This window comes from Giraffa tippelskirchi, chromosome 5 (genome assembly GCF_054371585.1).
Source record: "Giraffa tippelskirchi isolate mGirTip1 chromosome 5, T2T-mGirTip1v1.2.pri, whole genome shotgun sequence".
In the NCBI taxonomy this organism is placed as follows: domain Eukaryota; kingdom Metazoa; phylum Chordata; class Mammalia; order Artiodactyla; family Giraffidae; genus Giraffa; species Giraffa tippelskirchi.
The window spans coordinates 117730571-117753188 of NC_137279.1; the positions used below are offsets into that span (position 1 = coordinate 117730571).

General features: G+C 37.1%; 1 long non-coding RNA gene and 1 pseudogene across 1 annotated transcript; one reads left to right on the forward strand and one right to left on the reverse strand.

Annotated features, from left to right (window-relative positions):
* Positions 1–908: 908 nt before the first annotated feature.
* On the forward strand, positions 909–8389 carry LOC145507888 (uncharacterized). The gene is made up of 3 exons (XR_014055230.1): positions 909–983; positions 1185–1405; positions 8015–8389. It is a non-coding gene; the product is annotated as an uncharacterized LOC145507888 (long non-coding RNA).
* Positions 8390–15279: 6890 nt separating this feature from the next.
* LOC145504529 (mitochondrial fission factor-like) lies at positions 15280–16242 on the reverse strand (annotated as a pseudogene).
* Between the last annotated feature and the right edge of the window lie 6376 nt (positions 16243–22618).

Genomic DNA, 22618 nt, shown 5'->3' on the forward strand with positions numbered 1-22618 from the left:
TGCCCCTACCATGGCCAATTACAAACTGCCTTACCAACATCAAACTGTGTGATCACTGAAAGCAGAGTTGGGAAGAGGTGTACACAATCAGCTCTGCTGAGCTAGTATCAGCCAGCTTCAGAACAACACTAGAGATATCTGAGGTACAATCAATAAAAGGTGGACATTGATGGAATGCAGTAGATAATGGAAAAATGCTTATATATAAATCCAAGATTTCCATTTTGGGGAAGAAAACGTGTCAATATTTTAAAGCTTGCATTTTATTCTCAAATGGCTTTGTTCTCGTCTAAAAAGTAACAGCAACAACAGTAATGATGTTTGCAAAAAGAAACCTTTTAAGTAAATATTTGCATTTAAACTGACATCCTCAAAAACATAGTATCTTAATTTAGAGAGGTATAAACAATAATGTGAGGAAGTTTAGTAAAGCACACCTAATTGAAAGTTTAGCTGAGTTGCTTCATAAAACTGTTGCCTTTTCATCCTTTCTATGTGGCCAACCAGGTCACGGGGGCTTGAGCTGACACTGGCCCCTCCCAAATACTGGACACAGAGTCACAAGACACAGATGTAAGTTCCTGATATGATTTTCCCAAGATGCCCTTTTGATAAGCACTCTCCTGCCTCCCAGGCTTCCCTCATAACTCAGTTGGTAAAGAATCTGCCTGCAATGCAGGAGACCCCGGTTTGATTCCTGGTTCGGGAAGATCCACTAGAGAAAGGATAGGCTACCCACTGCAGTATTCTTGGGCTTCCCTTGTGGTTCAGCTGGTAAAGAATCAGCCTGCAATACAGGAGACCTGGGTTCAATCCCTGGATTGGGAAGATCTCCTGGAGAAGGGAAAGGCTATATACTCCAGTATTCTGGCCTAGAGAATTCCATGGACTGTATAGTCTATGAGGTCACAAAGAATTGGACACAACTGAGCAACTTTCACTTCACTCCTACCTCCCAGGGCCTTCTCCTAGTCATCCCTTAGGTAAGAATTCTTAGGGAACTCACCAAAACCCCACACTTTTTGGTTTGAATTGACAAATCTACCCTTAAACCTGGGCTTCCCTGGTGGCTCAGATGGTAAAGTGTCTGCCCGCAATGCGGGAGACCTGGGTTTGATCCCTGGGTTGGGAAGATCTACTGGAGAAGGTGGAACTAGTGGTAAAGAACCCATCTGCCAATGCAGGAAACAGAAGAGATGTGTGTTTGATCCCTGTGTCAGTAAGATCTCCTGGAGGAGGACCTGGCAACTCACACCAGTATTCTTGCCTGGAGAATCCCATGGTCAGGGGAGTCTGGTGGGCAACTGTCCATAGGGTCGCAAAGAGTTGAACACAACGGAAGTGACTTAGCATGCATCCTTGACCCAGGACCTCGAAGGAACTCTACACACAAATCCTAATACAGGTATGTGCCCCAGGTCCTGCCCTATCTCTGACTGCACCTTGCTTTGACTGGCTCCTCCAAGTGTACAGAGTACCTCCTCCAGGACTTGCAAGTAATAAACCTCTATTTCACTTTCCCTTTGCTCTCTTTATTGAACCATACATTCTGTCACTCCTAGGCTCTATTTAATAAATACTAATTTAATAGAGTCACATCAGTTGGGGAATGTTTGGTGTTGAGGATAACAGAATTTAGGCAAACAATGATTCAATTCAGATCAATAATCTCCAAATCATCCACCTCTAGTTATTAAGGAGGTTAGTAAAGGTTAAATGCTTTATTTATTGAGGTTTTGAAGATTTTATATATAATTTACTTTGTGAAACTAAGGCAGAAATAGACTATACAGTATTTTCCAAAATTAAGTTAGAAAAAGTTTTTATTGAGTATCTATATTTAAGGGCCAGTGTTCTGGGGAATAAAAAGTTGATGCGGGCTATTCTGTTAATTGAATCAACATTCACTATGTTACTAATTTCTAAATTCAGTAACTTACTTATTTTCGAGCTTCCTTGGAGGCTCAGCTGGTAAAGAATCTGCTTGCAATGCAGGAGACTCAGGTTTTATCCCTGGGTCAGGAAGATCCCTGGAGAAGGAAATGGCAACCCACTCTGGTATTCTTGCCTGGGAAACCTCATGAACAGAGAAGTCTGGCTGGCTACAGTCTACATGGTTGCAAGAGTCAGATATGACTTAGTGACTAAACCACCACCACCACCACTTATTTTTAAATCATGAATAAGTATGGGGTTTTATTGAACCAGCCTAGCAAAGTATAAAAATTTAGATACTGAGTCCATATATTTTCTTTAGGTCTACACGAAAACCAATTGTTCGCTTTGAATTTGAACTTTGCAAATTATATATATATATTATTATTAGATATCCTAATGCAAATATTGCCACTACCGAAGGTATCCTCTCCAAGGGATCTTAAAAGATGTCAGATGTTGAAGGCATTTTCTTTCCAGACCATGTTATAAGTGAACTAATAGATTGGTTTTGAAGGTATATACATTAAAAAACAAGTGACCAGGTGAAACATAATGAAAATTGACTATTATTGGATCTTAAATGCTATCCTTGACAATCGGATAGTACCTTGTCTGAAGAAATAATAAATTATAGAAGGATATATGCACCCTTTTTTCCAGATGGAAAACAATAAGAGCAAAGAACCAATAATAGTTATGAGGCACAAGCAAAGTAACTTATTAATGTTTCCTCATCTAATTCTATAACACTCTATGATGAGTTATATGTATTATTACCTCTATTTTTATATGAAGAAATTCAACTTGGGGAATTTAAATACTTGATAAATGAATTGATTTATTTCAGAATGATAAATGTTAATGTTCTTAAGCAGTGTATTCTTTGCACATTCTTATCAAAAACAAAAAAAAATTACTCTGCATTTTTCTCTATATGGAAATATATATGTTCAATCAAGGATAGACATTCTAAGAGCGAAAGTTAACAAATTCTTAATGAATGAACGAATGAGCATTCCAACGTTTCTCAGCTCAAGCAGTATTTTTTGCCTATCCAATCCCAGTCTTTCCTCTTGACACATTCCTTTTTTAAAATTTATTCATTTTTAATTGAAGGATAATTGCTATACAATATTGTATTGGCTTCTGCTATACATCAACATGAATCAGCCATAGATATATATATATGTTCCCTTCCTCCTGAACCTCCCTCCCAACATATTCGTTTTCATTTCAACTATGTTGTAAATTCTGGTAGATAGATAGAGAGATAACCTGTCTATCTCTCATGCTGTATTATTACTTCTATTTGTTGACTATTATAACTTTCCTATTGCTTTTTCTTGTTTTTCTGCTCCTGGCCTTATTTAACATATTCTTTGGGACTGTTAAATGTGGTGTTTTTTTCATTTTTCAAAATTATTTAGGGGAAATATACTTTGCAAATATTCAAAACAATAAAATGCCATTAATAGTAAATGTTTCAGGTCATGTTGGATCTGACAGAATGTGGTCCACTGGAGAAGGGAATGGCAAACCACTTCAGTATTCTTGCCTTGAGAACACATGAAGAGTATGAAAAGGCAAAAGGATAGGACACTGAAAGATGAACTCCTCAGGTCAGTAGGTGCCCAATATGCTACTGGAGATCAATGGAGAAATAACTACAGGAAGAATGAAGGGATGGAGCCAAAGCAGAAACAACACCCAGTTGTGAATGGGACTAGTGATAGAAGCAAGTTTCGATGCTGTAAAGAGCAATATTGCATAGGAACCTGGAATGTTAGGTCCATGAATCAGGGCAAATTGGAAGTGGTCAAACAGGAGATGACAAGAGTGAAGTGAACTAAGATGGACTGGAATGGGTGAGTTTATCTCAGATGACCATTATATCTACTACTGTGGGCAGGAATCCCTTAGAAGAAATGGAGTAGCCATCATAGTCAACAAAGAGTCCAAAATGCTGTACTTGGATGCAATTTCAAAAACGACAGAATGATTTCTGTTCGTTTCCAAGACAAACCATTCAATATCATGGTAATTCAGGTCTATGCCCCGACCAGTAACACTGAAGAAGCTGAAGTTGAACAGTTCTATGAAGACCTACGAGACCTTCTAGAACTAACATCCAAAAAAGATGTCCTTTTCATATAGAGGACTGGAATGCAAAAATAGGAAGTCAAGAAACACCTGGAGTAACAGGCAAATTTGGCCTTGGAGTACACAATGAAGCAGGGCAAAGGTTAATAGAGTTCTGCCAAGAGAACACACTGGTCATAGCAAACACTCTCTTCCAACAACACAAGAGAAGACTCTACACATGGACATCACCAGATGGTCAACACCAAAATCAGATTGATTATATTCTTTGCAGCCAAAGATGGAGAAGCTCTATACAGTCAGCAAAAACAAGACCGGGAGCTGACTGTGCCACAAGACCATTCTGGTATGACCTAAATCAAATCCCTTATGACTATACAGTGGAAGTGAGAAATAGATTTAAAGGACTAGATCTGATAGACAGAATGCCTGATGAACTATGGATGGAGGTTCCTGACATTGTACAGGAGACAGGAATCAAGACCATCCCCAAGAAAAAGAAATGCAAAAAAGCAAAATGGCTGTCTGAGGAGGCCTTACAAATAGCTGTGAAAAGAAGAGAAGCGAAAAGCAAAGGAGAAAGGAAAGATATACCCATTTGAATGCAGAGTTCCAAAGAATAGCAAGGAGAGATAAGAAAGCCTTCCTCAGTGATCAATGCAAAGAAAAAGAGGAAAACAACAGAATGGGAAAGACTAGAGATCTCTTCAAGAAAAGTAGAGATACCAAGGGAACATTTCATGCAAAGATGGGCTCGATTAAGGACAGAAATGGTATGGACCTAACAGAAGCAGAAGATATTGAGAAGAGGTGGCAAGAATACACAGAACTGTACATAAAAGATCTTCATGACCCAGATAATCACGATGGGGTGATCACTCACCTAGAGCCAGACATCCTGGAATGTGAAGTCAAGTGGCCCTTAGGAAGCATCACTACGAACAAAGCTAGTGGAGGTGATGGAATTCCAGTTGAGCTATTTGACATCCGGAAAGATGACGCTGTGAAAGTGCTGCACTCAATATGCCAGCAAATTTGGAAAACTCAGCAGTGGCCACAAGACTGGAAAAGGTCAGTTTTCATTCCAATCCCAAAGAAAGGCAATGCCAAAGATGCTTAAAATACCACACAATTGTACTCATCTCACACGCTAGTAAAGTGATGCTTAAATTTCTCCAAGCCAGGCTTCAGCAATACGTGAACTATGAACTTCCAGATGTTCAAGCTGATTTTAGAAAAGGCAGAGGAACCAGAGATCAAATTGCCAGCATCTGCTGGATCATCAAAAAAGCAAGAAAATTACAGAAAAACATCTATTTCTGCTTTATTGACTAGACCAAAGCCTTTGTCTATATGGATCACAAAAAACTGTGGAAAATTCTGAAAGAGATGGGAATACCAGGCCACCTGACCTGCCTCTTGAGAAACCTGTATGCAGGTCAGGAAGCAACAGTTAGAACTGTACATGGAACAACAGACTGGTTCCAAATAGGAAAAGGAGTATTTCAAGGCTGTATATTGTCACCCCGCTTATTTAACTTATGCAGTGTACATCATGAGAAACCCTGGGCTGGAAGAAGCACAAGCTGGAATCAAGATTGCCGGGAGAAATATCAATAACCTCAGATACGCAGATGACACCACCCTTATGGCAGAAAGCGAAGAACTAAAGAGCCTCTTGATGAAAGTGAAAGAGGAGAGTGAAAAAGTTGGCTTAAAGGTCAACATTCAGAAAACTAAGATCATGGCATCTGGTCCCATCACTTCATGGCAGATAAATAGGGAAACAGTGGAAACAGTGGCTGAGTTTATTTTTCTTGGCTCCAAAATCACTGCAGATGGTGATTGCAGCCATGAAATTAAAAGACACTTACTCCTTGGAAGGAAAGTTATGACCAACCTAGACAGCATATTGAAAAGCAGAGACATTACTTTGTCAACAAAGGTCTGTCTAGTCAAGGCTATGGTTTTTCCAGTGGTCATGTATGGATGTGAGAGTTGGACTATAAGGAAAGCTGAGCGCCAAAGAATCGATGCTTTTGAACTGTGGTGTTGGAGAAGACTCTTGAGAGTCCCTTGGCCTGCAAGCAGATCCAACCAGTCCATCCTAAAGGAGATCAGTCCTGGGTGTTCACTGGAAGGAGTGATGTTGAAGCTGAAACTCCAATACTTTGGCCACCTGATGCGAAGAGCTGAGTCATTTGAAAAGACCCTGATGCTGGAAAGATTGAAGGCAGGATGAGGAAGGGACGACAGAGGATAAGATGTTTGGATGGCATCAACGACTCGATGGACATGGGTTTGGGTGGACTCAGGGAGTTCGTGATGGACAAGGAGGCCTGGCGTGCTGCAGTTCATGGGGTTGGAAAGATTCGGACACGACTGAGCGACTGAACTGAACTGAGCCGTAAATGTGGGCAAATGTGTGAACCTAAAGGAAATGGCTCTGCTTTAGGTAAAGCAAAGTGAGGTCAACCATGAACATTATTCCAGAAGAACCTGTTATAATTGTTGAAAGAGGCAAATGTCTCCTGGCTTTATTTATCAGAAATGGAATTATAAGATTGTGTTTTGACTGCTGGTGTCCACTAATAGGTAAAAATGAAACATAGAAAGTCCTTTCACCTAGAAATAATTCTTAAAAGCTGACTCAAATTTGAGGAATTATTTGCCTGGTTTATAAAGAAGTTCAGTGTACATATTCTAACACTTATAAAGGTCACCATTCCTATTACTCAGATAATTAAAGGCAATTCCTGCTATGAAATATAGAACATATTTGCTTGAGACCAGAATTTCATGATATTCAATAAATTCAACCAAAATTTGCTAACTTGCTAAGAAAACTGAAGTTTTAGACTTAAATGGTTATCTTTTAACTAGATTTTTATGCATAATTTAAAAGAGCACAGTATATTAAGTAAAATATTACTTAAATATTTCTGCTGTATTTCCTGTTCCTAAAAGACATGGTTTTCGGTAATTCCTATTTGTACCTCCAGCCCATAGTAGATTCTCTATAAATGCTTGCTTGTTAAAGTATTGTCTAGTTGAACATTTATGAGGTTTATGTAAATGAATGGTCAAAAGTATGTGAAGGATACAGATCTTGAAGTGAGAATGCAACAGTTAGTACTATGTATTCTAGGGGACACTTTAAGTGGCATCAATAGACACTAATAATTTGACTTTTTATCTCTGTTTATTGATTTCTGCTGGTAACAAGTCTAACGGCAGTACAAAGTCATAAAGAGAATTTAGAGTAGGACTTGGAGAACTACCACACTGTTTAGGAGACTCTCCATTTTAAATAGGCAATTTGTCAGCAACGTGACCTTTAAAATGGCTCTTTTATGTTGTTTTCTTGTTTGCCTTTTTAAGCAATTCACCTAGAAATGGCATTTTTTTTTTCAGGAAGAATCTATCTTTTCTTGACTAGAACATTATTCAGGACAACTAATCTCAAGGCTACAAGGAAAACAAGATAATGAAAATAAAAATATGGGAAGCATGTGTTAGATATTACACGGAGAGTTCTGAAGTTGGCAACATAGTTACTAAATAATTTTAGTTATATTTAAAATCTCTACTTTGCTTAGAACAGATAAAATAAACCACACCCTTGATAGGGACTGCATACATAGTTAGTGATAGGATTAATTAAGATTATTCTTAGAATAAAACTCTATTCATTTTCTGAAAATAATATAACAGCAATGTACCACTTTTGAAATGGAGCCAGACCCTATAGGGCATTCCCAGGACAGGCTCCTCCCCCTCCAATGTCCTCAGCCTTCCTTTTGTCTATAGAAAAACTTTAGTCAAAGAATAAATTTAATCAGAGAGGTGAGAAAATGCAGACTGAAAGGAAAACAGTCCAAGAAGACCAAATAATAGTAGTTTAGTGTTTAAATAAATAAAAGGAACTTTTGTTCTTCTTCAAAGACTATAGATAATATTCTGAACTGTTTTATAGGTACCGAAACCCTTACCAGGTGGAAGAAGTTAACTACATGATGACCAAACAGTAGCCATGACATAAGCTGCCACAATTCTGAAAACTGGCCTCAGAGAAATGGAAACAAATTGACCTTGGACCTGAAGATTAATTGTACTTAAAAACAATCAAGATGATGCTGATTAGACTACTGTATAACTAATTTCAAGATGACTGTTAGAACTGACTGCTGTTTCTGCATGTAATCTCCTCCCCCTGCCTATACACCCCTGAAACTCCCCTTTAAAAGCTCTTGCTCACTGATTATTAGTGGGGAGGTGACCTTCATACATAAGTCCACCCTCTCCCTCAGCTTTTGTCCTCCAGAATAAAGTAAAATTTCCTTTCCACTAACCTTGGCTCTTGAGTATTGGCTTGTGAGTGACCAACAGTTGGACCCGAGTTTCATTAACACTTTAGCTACATCTTTTCAATATGAACAAAATTATCTGGTGTTTTTATGCCTAAAATCATACCCATAATTTCTATTTTGTCAATGTGTGGGGCATATTGCCATTAACTAAGCACACAAGCTATTCTGCCTCACTTTGAGTGGTAGTCATCATACAGGTGGCCATGCAAGAGTCTTTGGAAAATGTCTAAGTGTTCAATCCACATTGCCAGTGCACCTCCTCACAAACCATCAAAGACTGTCATTATCCAACACTGTGAAACATGTTACCATGAGAGTGCCTTTTAAAATAGATATTACAATGGCAATTTGATTTTTAAATTAGTCCATGCTTAATAGCTATAGGATAATTCATGCAGTTGTACTAATGAAGTATTCATAACTCTATATAAACACTGCAGAAATGAAAAATCAAGATTATCCTTCATCCATTTTAGACAGTTGTCTGCAGCCTTTGACATTGCCATTTGGCCTAAGGACATTACTGAGGGGACAGTAGAGACACATAAATCTATCTACTTTATCTATGTGCACAGAAAAAGCATTCTGGGTAGAGGTTTCAGGTCAGCACATGTGTTACCTTTTAATTGCTTCTAAATTGCATGGTAACCTGTCATATCAATAGCCAAATGTGTTTAACTGAAATCAGCATGGTTTGGGCAATATGTGCTGTGAAAAACTTTTTCCTTCATTTAAATATATGTATGTGTGTCTATTTGAACATGCTTGTGTGGTTATACCTGCTATTATAAAACCAGGTAGATCTAATAAAAGAGAAAAGCAAATGTATTCCTAGAAAAAACAGCTAAATAATGAACACAGACAAATTCCATCCAAACATTTCTCATGTTATACATGATTAAATAAGGACCAGGTTATATAGTAAAAGTTTTGTTCAACAGAAACTATTTGCAATGCCAGATATTCCACATGTCAGAAAAAGCGTGAAAAGATACTGTGCAGTTAAGCATTGTATTTAAAATTTTAAGCTATGTATAAACATTTCACTAAAAGAAAATATATTGAGTATCTTAGGCTAGGCTACCGTGAGCACAGTATCATAAAAAATTTAGCACCACATCGACCACTGTGAGCACCAAAGTATACAAATTATCATTCCCTTAGAAGACTTACTAAAAGCTATTTCACAGTCACATGTAGAATGTACACACTTCATCCTTACTTCAAAAGAGTGCAATCATAAATCTCACATTTCTAAGCCTGCAAAGAAAAATCCCATCATTCAGAACCTTAAGTAGAGCTTTCAGTCCATCTTACCAATTTATAATCTTTCCTATATCCATTTATACAGTTCTGTAAAACAAAAATTACAGGCAGAGGAATTAACACATTTTCTCCTTTCACTTCTTTAGTCTGCTCTTTATCCCAGTGAAACTCATTTTCAGAAAAGGGGTTGGGAACAGTGAGAAATTAAATGCTTCCAAAATGAGAAAACCCCAGCATATTCAGTTGGTCCAACTCCTGACAAGAATACAGTGGTACTGTGATGAACTGGCCATCATGGGTAGCAGGTGTAATATGACTTTTGGCATCACATGAGGAAGTTTAAATCAGCCTCCCTGCTCTTTAAATATTGATTTAGTGGGGAGCATACAAGATAAAAAGTAGTAAGTCCAGAGCATTTAGTTATAAATGAAGAGAATCATCAGAAGGAACTGTGATCATCAGCCAGTGAAGTGGAAAGAACGAAGAGAGTGAGATTCTGGAGGTCAAATAAAGATGGACTTCAGGAAGTTGGGACCTATGCTGCAGGTAGGTCAAATAACACACAGACTGACAATTTATCCTTGAATGTTTCCATATCTAAGTTATATCTGATTTGGCAAAAATCTTTTGGTGGGGTGCTGAAGGCAACTGGGCATTAGGAGTTAATGTGAAGAGGAATGCAGACAAATCAGTATAGAGAAATCTTTCAAGGTGTTTTTATGTTAAGAGCAGACATTTTGTACAATAGTTGCAGGAGGATCTATGTCAAGACATAATCTTTCTTGAAGATGAGGAATACATTATTTGTAATGGTGATGGCGAGAATTAACAAGTTGTGAGAAAAAGTGATGATGTAGAAATATTAAGAGGGCAAAATTCTAGAAATATTCTTGAGCAGACCAGAAGTGTGCAGATCCAGCATGCAGATAGAAAGGTTCTCAATATTTTGGAGCGAGGAATATTTGTCAATTGAAGATGAGGACAGGTAAACAGTATGGGTTATTGTTGTTCAGTCACTCAGTTGTGTCTGACTCTTTGTGACCCCATGGACTGCAGCATGAAAGTCTTCCCTGTCCTTCAACATCTCCCAGAGCTTACACAAATTCATGTCCATTGAGTTGGTGATGTCATCCAACCACCTCGTCCTCTAATGTCCCCTTCTCTTCCCGTCTTCTATCTTTCCCAGCAACAGGATCTTTTCCAATGAGTTGGCTCTTCGCATCAGGTGGCCAAAATATTGGAGTTTCAGCATCAGTCCTTCCAATGAATATTCAGGATTAATTTCCTTTAGGATTGATGTTTTGATCTCCTTGCGTTCCAAGGGACTCTCAAGAGTCTTCTCCAACACCACAGTTCAAAAACATCAATTTTACAGTGCTCAACCTTCTTTATCGTCCAACTGTCACATCCATACTTGACTACTGAAAAACCATACCTTTGACTATATGGACTTTGTTGGCAAAGTAATGTCTCTGCTTTTTAATATGCTGTCTATGTTGGTCATAGTTTTTCTTCCAAGGAGCAAACATCTTTTAATTTTGTGGTTGCAGTCACCATCTGCAGTGATTTTGGAGCCCCAAAATATAGTCTGTCACTGTTTCCATTGTTTCTCCAACTATTTGCCATGAAGTGATGGACCGGTTTCCATGATCTTAGTTTTTTGAATGTTGAGTTTTAAGCCAGCTTTTCCACTCTCCTCTTTCACTTTCATCAAGAGGCTCTTCAGTTACTCTTCACTTTCTGCAATAAGGGTGGTGTTATCTGCATATCTGAGGTTATTGATATTTTTCCTGTCAATCTGATTCCAGCTTGTGCTTCATCCAGCCCAGCATTTCTCATGATGTACTCTGCATATAAATTAAATAAGTAGGGTGACAATATGCAGCCTTGATGTACTCCTTTCCCAATTTTGAACCAGTCTGTTTTTCCATGTCTGGTTCTGACTGTTGCTTCTTGACCTGCATACTGGTTTCTCAGGAGGCAGGTAAGGTGGTGTGGTATTCCCATCTCTTTAAGAATTTTCCACAGTTTGTTGTGATCCACACAGTCAAAGGCTTTAGGGTAGTCAGTGAAGTAGACATAGATGCTTTTCTGGAATTCTCTTGCTTTTTCTATGATCCAATAGATGTTGGCACTTTGGGCTCTGGTTCCTCTCCCTTTTCTAAATCCAACTTGAACATCTTGAAATTCTTGGTTCACATTCTATTGAAGCCTGGCTTGGAGAATTTTGAGCATTACTTTTCTAGCATGTGAAGTGATTGCAATTGTGCAGTAGTTTGGACATTTTTTGGCATTGTCTTTAGGAATTGGAATGAAAACTGATCTTTTCAAGTCTTGTGCCAAATATGGAAAACTCAGCAATGGGCACAGGACTGGAAAAGATCAGACAGTATGGGTAGAAATGCAAATTGAGATTGCTTATAGGAGAGTGTGGAAACACTGATTTCTACTACTTTTCCAAATGTAATAAAAACCAAGATCATAAATGTGAGGACGAAGGAAGGCATACTGAATGTTTGCAGGGGAAAGTAAAGAATGGTTCTCTTAGAGACTGAGAGAGTGAAATGTGAAATTCTTTCTTTGACTTTTCCCACTTGGATGGGAAAGTGTAACACCATTGCTGGACAAACTTAAGGTTTCACCTGTGTTTAACTGCCAATAATTTAAAATGTGATCAAGCACCATGATTGTATTGTTTCTGCAGCCAGATTTAGTTTCTAGGGTGTTGGGTAAAAGGTAGTAAAGCTGGATTTAATTAGGGATGAGATTTTTTAGATGGTGTAAGGAAACAGATTGTTTGTGAGGCAATGATTGAGAAACTGACTAGACCATGAAATCTAAATTGACAGAGCTCAGTACAGTTCATGCATGAACTGAACTTTTTTGACCCCATGGACTGCAGCATGCCAGGCCTTGCTGTCCATCAGCAACTCCCGGAACTTGCTCAAGCTCATGTCCATCAAGTTGAAGTTGGTTAAGGAGGGAAAGAAAAGCAAAAGGAGTTAAGAGGGAGTGAAAAATATAAAGAACACTAACCAGGAGGTTCTAGTGATATCAAGAACTGTGAGAGGATTGTGAGATGGAATGATAGGAAGCTATTGTCAGAGACTAGAAAACTTGAGAATAAGATCATGGGTTGAGCAGTGAATTAAGCTATCAATGACTAGACTATGATCATGAAGTAAGTGACTAAAACAGTGTCTAGGAGAAGGTCATTGTAGAAGATGAGATCAAGAAAATAAAAGGCCATAGAGGGAATATTTAGGTGATTTTGGAAAACACAAACATGACAAGAATGTCTGCAAGTGACAATGTGCCCAATGACAGAAGAGAGCTTAAAACAGTGAACTCTGGAAGCAAGCTGGGATCTTGGAGGTCAAGTTCAGTTTCTAGGACATGAGACAAGGAAACATAGCATAGAGGAAAACAAACTGGATTGGAATTCAAGCTGGGGATTCAGTCCCAGCTCTAAACCAAATAGTTTATGTTCTTGGACAACATATCAATATTTCTGAGTCTCCAGAGCGTGACATATTACATTGAGGCACTATATTACATGATTACTAAGCCACCATTCAATGCTAAATACACTATAACTATAGCAACTATTTTTGTAAAATAGAGAAGGAAGAGTCAGTGAAAGAAGGTGAGGCAGGATAAATCTATTTGGAAAAGAGTTAAAATTATCTCTATAATCTTCTTTATAAAGATAGTAAAGAAGCACTGGAGCTTTGAGTCCACACTGAGTAATAATTGTAATCACCACAATAAACACCACTAAAAGTTGGTAGAATTGACTACATTACAGAACCTCCCTCCTTCCAAATATAAAATTGAGGTAATAATAGTAATAATATCTACTTTAAAGTGTTCTGTGAGAATTAAATGAGAAAATAATGTCCAATTATGGTTTCATAAGAATATTATATCAGCCCTTCTCTCTCCTGCCATACATGATCATTTTCCTCTTCTACCATTAGTTGACACATATTTTATTTTTCCCATTAAAACAAAATAAACAATCTGAAAAGGCTATATTTTGTATTATCCCAGTTATAAATATGACCTTATGGAAAAGGTAAAACTATGGAGACAGTAAAAACATCAGTGGTTGCCAAGGGTTAGTGGGGTATTAGTCACTCAGTTGTGTCCAACTCTTTGCAACCCCGTGGACTGTAGCCTCTGTCCATGAAATTCTCTATGCAAGAATACTGGAGTGGGTTGCCATTTTTTTTTCCAAGGGATATTTCTGACCCAGGGATTGAACTTGGTCTCCTGCATTTCAGACAGATTCGGTTTTTTTTTTAATTTATTTTAATTGGAGGATAATTACTTTACAATATTGTGATGATTTTTGCCATACATCAACATGAATCAGCCATGGGTGTATATGTGTTCCCCCATCCCAAACCTGCCTCTTACCTCCCTCCTCACCCTATCCTTCTGGGTTGTCCCAGAGCCCTGGCTTTGAGTGCCTGGCTTCATACATCAAACTTGCATTGGTCATCTATTTTACATACGGTAATATACATCTTTCAATGCTGTTCTCTCAAATCATCCCACCCTCACCTTCACCAACAGAGTCCAAAAGTCTGCTCTTTATGTCTGTGTCTCTTGCTGCCCTGCATGTAGGATCGTCATTACCATCTTTACCATCTGAGCCACAGGTATAAATAGACAAAGCACAGAAGACTTGTAGGGCAGTGGACGTATTCTGTATGATACTATAATGGTGGACGCATGTCATTATACATTTCTCCAAACCTATAGGATGTATAGCACCAAGAGTGAATCCTAATATAAACAACAGACTTGGGTGATAATGATGTATCAGTGTTGGTTCACTGATTGTAATAAATGTACCTCTCTTTTGGGGGATGTTGATAGTGAGGGACGTAGATAGTGGGGTATGTTGAGAGTGGAGGATGTTGAGAATGAGAGAGGCTGTGCATGTGTGTAGGCTGGGGAAGATATGGGAAATCTCATTAACTTTCACTCAGTTTTGCTGTGAACTTAAAATTGCTCTAAAAATAAAGTTTATAAAAACAAGAACAAACAAAACCCAACGGATTAACAGTCTTGACAACCTCTTCCCCTTTGATGGATATACAACTCACCTAACATTTTTATTTCTAGCCCAACTTTCTTTTCTATATCTTTACTGAGATAATTTTTTGTTCCTTTTTGCAGCAAAATTCCTTACACAGTTGTCTATACTTATTGCTTCCAAATAGTCTCCTCAATTTCTTTTTTGAACCAACCTGTAATGGAGGGACTTTCTTTCTTCTTGAAATTATTTTTTTTAAAAGTCATCAATAGTATTTAAGTTTCTAAATCTAATGGCTTAAGTTTCTACTGTTGCTGACCTAGCAGCAGCATTTTTTAGCTGTTCATTCTCTTCTTAAAACATTTTGTTCTGTGGCTTCCTGGACACCACATTTTCATTGTCCTCCCCTTATCATTTTGGTTGACTATCCTCAGGCTCTTTGCTGCTTCTCCCCACTCCCACCTTTTTTTTTTTTTTTTTGGTTTGTTTGCAAATTCTTTATATTTCCAGCTGTTGAGACAGTATTTCTGAGGGTTGAGGTTACCTCTGATGGCAAAACTAGAGCCAGCTATTAAGCAGCCAGAATGCCACAGTAAATGAATACATAATCAATTCTCTTTTAGCACCTTCTGTGTTCTCTTACAGAAGTTGTAGATGTCTATTTAGTTTATCTGTTGTCTTAAGGAAGCTGCATCTACAACAATTATGTCATCTGAAGTTGTTTCAATCCTTCTATCTATATTTGAATGCTATATATGGCATAAGTTCTGATAAGCTGTTTTGGCCAACAGCATTTTCACTCTTATAGCAGCACTTTATTTTTAGCCCACGCTTTGCGTGGATATTTTTTTATTTTGAGGGGTTGGAAAAGGTCTTTCTAAATCCAGAAAATCTAGTGGTCTTTCAGTTAGCATCAACATACGAGGTGGTGTTTTTAGTGCCAGAGGTTTAAAGGGAGAGACTGTATAAGGTCAAGATCTGCTGGTCCTGAAAATGCAATCTCTTCGTTAGTTTCTGCTACGATTCTCGATTCTCTCTGGCACCTGCAACATCACGCTAGCACTTGAGACTACTTCTTGGAATCCTCGGAGAAGGCGATGGCACCCCACTCCAGTCCTCTTGCCTGGAAAATCCCATGGATGGAGGAGCCTGGTAGGCTGCAGTCCATGGGGTCGCGAAGAGTTGGACACGACTGAGCGACTTCACTTTCACTTTTCACTTTACTGCATTGGAGAAGGAAATGGCAACCCACTCCAGTGTTCTTGCCTGGAGAATCCCAGGAATGGGGGAGCCTGGTGGGCTGCCGTCTATGGGGTCGCACAGAGTCGGACACAACTGAAGCGGCTTAGTAGCTGCAGCAGCAGAAGCTTGGAATCCTTGTTCCAGGTCAGCATTTGGTGGCATTACCTTTAATTTTTCCACAAACCTGGTTTGGTCACTAAGACTTTTGGTGTATTCCATTTTATACTGAATTTGACTAATTTCTGCCATCTCAGCTGCAAAGGGAGAAGGGAATGCTTCCCCACTCACTAAATGTGGACCAACTACTGCTTGCTTTTTAGCATTATCTGCTCCTGTGCTTCATATTAAATCCTTTAAACTTGCTTCCATATGCATGTGCTGGATTTAGAGTTACTTTTGTCCCCTTGGGCGTGGTGGAGGGTTGCCGGCGAGTGCTGCTGCCCACAGGCTCCCGCTGGCAGGCTCCCAGGCACTGGGGTGGGCACTGTCAGGGGCTGCTGGCCGAGCACACAGAGGCCCTCCCTAACTTTTAAAATTGATGTCCCCTGAGGTTCAGTCCATGTGTGTTTTCCCTTCTCTATTTATATTTACAATATTTTATGTTCTTGGTGATCTCATCTAGCCACATGTTTTAAATTTTCTTTGTAGGCTAATGACTCCTATATTCCTATCTCTTGTCCATTTCCTATTCTTGAGCTTCAGTTATTACAATTATTTCTCATCTCAAAATGTGCCACACTTATAGTTTCCCACATTTCATTTAATGACAAGTCCGTTCTTTAAGTGGCTCAAGCTAGAAATATTGAGATCATCTTTAATTTCATTTTTTTCTCACACTTGGCATTCAAACCAATATGAGTCTTTGGATTCCCTTTATAAATATACCTCAAACTGATTCTTCCCATCTATGAAGTCACAGCCTGTACCAGAAAACAACCCTCATTATAAGAAAAACTAAAAACTGAACAAACACAACACACACTGCTTTTGTAAGCATCAGAGAACTGTAAGTTAGAATCTGAGGAGGAACAAAGATCCCAAAGAAAAAGGAAAAACTGCACTGCATTCTATCCCTTCAGGAATTTGTCAACTTTAATGGAAGAAGCTGAAAATAGCAGTTCAGATTTGCTAACAGTTGCATAGGCCCAGGGAGTAGAAGCAAAAACCTGTTTAGGGCTCAGCAATTAGGGGATATTTTGGAAGAATCAAGTTATTTGAAAGTTCTGGAGGAATTCCAGGAGTAAATGAAAATTGGAAATAAGTTCTTCAGGATGACTGAAATTCAGTCACAAATTATATCAAACCTTGTTGGATCAAGGTTATCTACTCTTCTATAACTACCTGACAGGAATTCTTAAACAAACAAACAAAAAAGAAATAACATCTTTTTTTTCTGAGGAAGGTAGTATCAACCTGAATCCCTGCAACTTCAAATACAATCTCTGGAATTTAGCCAAAATGTACGAGACATGCAAAAATAAAAAAGATCCACAAAAGAAAAAAACAAAACCAAAAAAAACAAACCAAAAAGCAGGAGCAAATAGTCAAATCCAAGAGAAAAAATTGGAGTTATCATACACAGACTTTAAAATTACTGTGATTAATATGTTGGTGATAATGTATGACTAGATGGAGAATATCACCAGAGAGTAAAATCTGTTCTGAAATATAAAATTCATATTTTGGAACTGAAAATTACAATATTTACAATAAATGACTTCACATATAGATTTAACCATGTATTTAGCAAATACAAAATTAGTAAACTGGACTTTCCATGAGTAAACATTTTCAATGTAAAACACAGACAGAAAAGAATTACGAGAAACACCTAATGTGTGAGACTTGGGTAAAAGTTGTAATGTATATATAAGGCAATATTTGAATGGGATGAGTGAGAGAAGGGGCAGAAAGCAGTATGAGAAAAATAGCTGGGAATTTTCACAACTGGCAGAAAAAAATTAAACAACAAATTAAGGAAGACCTACAAAAGCAAGGAGATATAAAAGGACCTCTGCATCAAGTTATATCATTAAAAACTGCTGAAAACCAGCAACAAACAAAAGGTCTAAAAGCAGAGAAAAATAAAAGCATAACACTGTTAGGAAGAGTGCTAACTTTTCAATCGGAAGGACAGTAACCAAAAGAAAACAGAATGATTTTTTTCAAAGACTTGAAAGAAAATACCTACCTACCAACCCAGATTTTAAGTCTCTGGAAAATATCCTTCAAAATGATAGCTATGTAAAGATGTTTATAGATAAATTGAAAGACTGTTTTGCCTGTGAACTTAAAGAAAAGAAATATCAAAGGGAATTCCTAAAACAAAACCTAAATGATCCTAAGAAAATATGGCAATGCAGGAGGAGAAACTATAGGAGAGGAGATGTTTGGGTAAATAAGTAACATTGATTAAAACAAGCTCAGTGTTTTAAGAGGTTTCAAATATATGCAAAATTAAAATGCAGGAATGTGATAAGATAACAAATAGGAGGGAATGTATGGAATTAAAGATTTCTAAGTCTGGGCAGTGGTAAAAGTATGGGTCTAAAGAAAAAGCGAAAGTTGCTCAGTTGCTCAGTTGCTCTTTGTGATCCCATGAACTGTAGCCTGCCAGGTTCCTCTGTCCATGGAATTCTCAAGAATACTGGAGTGGGTTGCCAATTCCTTCTCCAGGGGATATTGAAAACTTTAGTAAATAAATTTGATTTTATAAATTCATTGTTTCTCAAATTTATGTGATCACAACATTTCTTCCATCAATTAACATTACTGAAAATACTGTTCAGTGGAACATATGTGAGGAAATGCTGATGCTACATTTACCAGGGTTGCTGTAAATCTATAGTCACCAATGCCATTCATGGGAGGGGAAAAATAAATCTCTGAAAAATTATGAAAGATGCTGTTCAGGAAAAGCCCTTAGACCAATTTTGCAGGCTTGACTTTGTGTAGGGCGGGTGAATCTCTATTCTGTATCCCTTCAGCATAGATATCGCTGTGTGATATGAATATTGATCTAATCATACATTGCTGTCTATGCTTTCTTAATTTTTTTATCCACAAGTGCATGTAATTTATGTCAGGGTTATATCAGGTTGCTGAATCACGTATGTCTAATTCATTCCTCTTTATTATAGAAAGAAATTTAAATAAGGTTTGCAAAATCAATGTAACATATTTTGAAAAAAAAAATTAGATCTATTCTTCCATATATTACAGGCCAAATTTTTATCTAGATATAATTATATCTTCACCTAATTCAATTTTTGATTATATGGTTCTTTTAGAGTGTGATTACACTAATTACAGAGATTCTTCTTGAAAATCAGATTATGCTACTTCCACACTGACTCAAATTAATATTAGTAATATAGCTATAACAATTTACTCAAAAAAGTATTAGAAATTCAGTGTAAATTTCATGAGTAAGGACACAGCATAATTCTACTATTTTAATTATCATGTGCTCCAAGAGGATAAGAGAAAATTCTTAATTTTTTAGTTAACCTTTGAGAAATTATGCAATTCAATAAGCTGCTTAATACTATTCATAAAAAGCAAAACTAAACAAGTGTGACAACAGCAAATTAAAAAGCTTCTGCATAGCAAAGGAAACTAGCAACAAAATAAAATAGCAACCCACTAAGTGGGTGAAAATATTTGCAAATCATATATCTAACAAGTTGTTGATATCCAAAATATATAAAGAATTTGTACAATTCAATAGCAGAAAAGGAGTCTGATTAAAAACAGGTAGAGGACCTGGGCAGACATTTTTCCATAGAAGTCATATAGATGGCAAACAGGTATGTGAAAAGATACTCAATCATCTTTTCATTAATGACATTAATAAAATCATTAATCATCAGAGAAATGCAGATTAAAACCACAATGAGATACCTTCACACATGTTAGGATGGCTGTTATACAAGAAATAACAAGTATTGGTAAGAATGTGAAGAAAAGGGAATTCTTTGTGCGTTGTTGGTGTGAATATAACTTGGTATAGCCACTAGGGAAAACAGTATGGAGAATCCTCAAAAAAATAAAAAGATAAAAAATAGAACTACCATATAATCTAACAATTCTACTTCTGAGTATTTATCCAAAGAAAATGAAAACTCTAACTCATTGCAGCATTATTTACAATAGCCAAGATATGGAAACAGCCTAAGTAAGTGTCCATTGATAGATGAGTGGATGGATAAAGAAGATGTGTTATATACATACAAAGTAATATAGTCAATCATTAAAAAAGAATAAAATTTTGCCATTTGGGACAATGTGGATGTTCCTCAAGGGCATTATGCTAAGTGAAATGTCAGAGAAATAAAAATGACAAATACCATACAATCTCTTTCATATGTGGAATATGAAAAAAAAAAGCTCATAAATACAGAGAATAGATTGGTGGTTGCCAGAGTTGGAGGGTGTGAGAAATGAGTAAAGGGACTCAAAATATAAGAAGTAAAGTATAAACAATGACTTGGTATTCACTGCTAGGTTTTCAGGAGCTAATCCAGTATTAAATGAAGATATAATGAGTGATCTAGAATAAAAGCCAATCTCATTTTTCTTTTCAACATTCGCTTTGGAAGATAGTGGAGAAAGTAAGGATCTCTTCCTTTGACATTCTGAGGCCAGAAAGAATATCAAAATTAACCAACAATAATTGTGTCACCTTTGTAGTCAATTCAGAAAATATTTGCAAGCAAATAGGTAAGCTTCCGGAGAAGGCGATGGCACCCCACTCCAGTACTCTTGCCTGGAAAAGCCCATGGACGGAGGAGCCTTGTAGGCTACACTCCATGGGGTCGCTAAGAGTTGGACATGACTGGGCGACTTCACTTTCCCTTTTCCCTTTCATGCATTGGAGAAGGAAACGACAACCCACTCCAGTATTCTTGCCTGGAGAATCCCAGGGACAGCGGAGCCTGGTGGGCTGCCGTCTGTGGGGTCGCACAGAGTCGGACACGACTGAAGCAACTTAGCAGCAGCAGCATGTAAGCTTCAGGAAATCATCAAGATAGAAATAATACACAGAAAACCATCTTATACCAATAGAGTAAGGCCAAAGATAGCTGCTTAGGTGAAATAAAACTATGCTACTATGCCCGAATCACATACTGTTAAGCACTTAGGGGTTGAGATTCAACTTCATTTAAGACTAAATTGAGACTAAACCCACTACAAAGTCTTCATTTGTTTTTATGTTTCAAATTTAACTTTGGAAAGTAAGATTATTTGGTGATAAACTATCAGGTATAAAGATAATAAAGAACTCAAATCTATCTATCTAATTTACTTAAAATGGAAAATGCTTTAGTTCTTATATTTTGAATATAATTCTTGTATTTTGAAAATTCTTATATATTGGTAATATACTTCCTTAAAGAGATTAAAACCACCTACCTAATAAAAGCATTAAAAATACAACACTGAAAATTCTGACCTTTCTAGCACTTAGTTTCATTCAGTTAAGGATAATTATTAATGTTGTCCGAATTTTTTGGTTTTGGTACATTCAATAAGCAATCTTAGTCTCTGAGCAGAAAAACATACCAGTTCAGCAAAATCTATTTTTCCTTGAAAGGTTCTTTGATTTGCTTTCCCACAGATACATGGGAAAAAACTCAAAGCCCATTAATGCTGGCATTAATATACATTAGTCATTGGAGTAGACAATTTCCCAACTGGGCCCCACCACATTTCCAATGGACACCCAATTAATGACTGTCTAATTGACTCATCTGCAAATCTTACAAAGCAATACTTTTGCTAAGTAAATTGAGCCTGCCATTGCAAAGTTCTGCAAAATTGAGGGCATAATTAACTCTACTGAGGCATACACGATCTTAGAAGCCCTGGGGATAATCAATAATTAGTTTCATTCTGAAATGGTTCTGTTGCTATATCCATGGCACAAGTTTTCTAAATTACTTTTATTTTGATGATTGTTGTTTATTTGGATCAGAACAGAAAAGCTGTAGCTAACTCAAGCTTTATAGGATAATAAACTTTCCAAAGTACCTTGAGATTAAAAACAATCAAAGTAAATGAAGCATCAAGTACTCTTTATCTTCCAAAATATTAGTGCTTCCAAAAACAAAGGAGGCCAAACAAACAACCACTCTTTATCCATCACATTCAATGTTATATAGCAGCAACATTTCATTTTATAAAACAAAGAAAATGAAGAGATCTGATTGGCTGATAAACATTCTAACTGTGACTTCCTAGAAAATTCATGGTCTAAAATTTATGAGCATCATCTCTTAATTAAGAGTAAGAATTCTGAGCACAGAAACTATAATCAGTACAACTGATGGGGTTCAATATTTATGGGACCCATCAGTTAGCAAAAAGGGTAGAAGGAATTGAACACTCTGATAGTCTAATAAGAATTTCAAAACTAGAAATTCTAAATGAAGTAATAAAACTCAAATATATGCTTAGCATATACTATGTAAATAGGCTTTTAAATACAATTTTCTGGCATCATAACAACATTTTGCTTTAAAGTTAGAAAAAAAATGTTAAATTATTGAAGCAATCTTTCTGTTCTAATTCAAGAAGTGATATAAGCAGCTTTGTCTGCTTTCCAGTTTAAGGAAGTATGTCTTGCCGTTTGTACATCAGATGATGTCAGATA